Source organism: Anoplopoma fimbria, unplaced genomic scaffold (assembly GCF_027596085.1).
Source record: "Anoplopoma fimbria isolate UVic2021 breed Golden Eagle Sablefish unplaced genomic scaffold, Afim_UVic_2022 Un_contig_4943_pilon_pilon, whole genome shotgun sequence".
NCBI lineage: Eukaryota > Metazoa > Chordata > Actinopteri > Perciformes > Anoplopomatidae > Anoplopoma > Anoplopoma fimbria.
The window spans coordinates 1-298 of record NW_026548650.1 but is presented as its reverse complement, the minus strand read 5'-3'; the positions used below and the strand labels follow the sequence as shown (position 1 = coordinate 298).

Here is a 298-nt window from a genome sequence, read left to right as displayed (position 1 = left end):
CCTAGTAAAATTCTTGAGTTACCCTTTAGCGGTTGCTTTGTCATTGTTAGCTTCTTTGTCACTGGTATTGGTAGTGGTTCCATGGTGTAATGGTTAGCACTCTGGACTCTGAATCCAGTGATCTGAGTTCAAATCTCAGTGGAACCTGATTTTAAGCAAGAGCAAAGGTCAAACAATGCAAACTCTCACTGAAAGGAGCATGACAGGAAACAGGCCATATACCGACAACAGTGCGTTGGCGGTTCGCATCTTGCTTCAGGTACAAGTGAGACCGGAAACAACTGAGGAGTCTCTTGAT

General features: G+C 44.3%; 1 non-coding gene across 1 annotated transcript; it reads left to right on the top strand.

Moving 5' to 3' along the window:
- The first annotated feature begins 75 nt into the window (after positions 1 to 75).
- On the top strand, positions 76 to 147 carry trnaq-cug (transfer RNA glutamine (anticodon CUG)). The gene has a single exon. It is a non-coding gene; the product is annotated as a tRNA-Gln (tRNA).
- Positions 148 to 298: the final 151 nt, after the last annotated feature.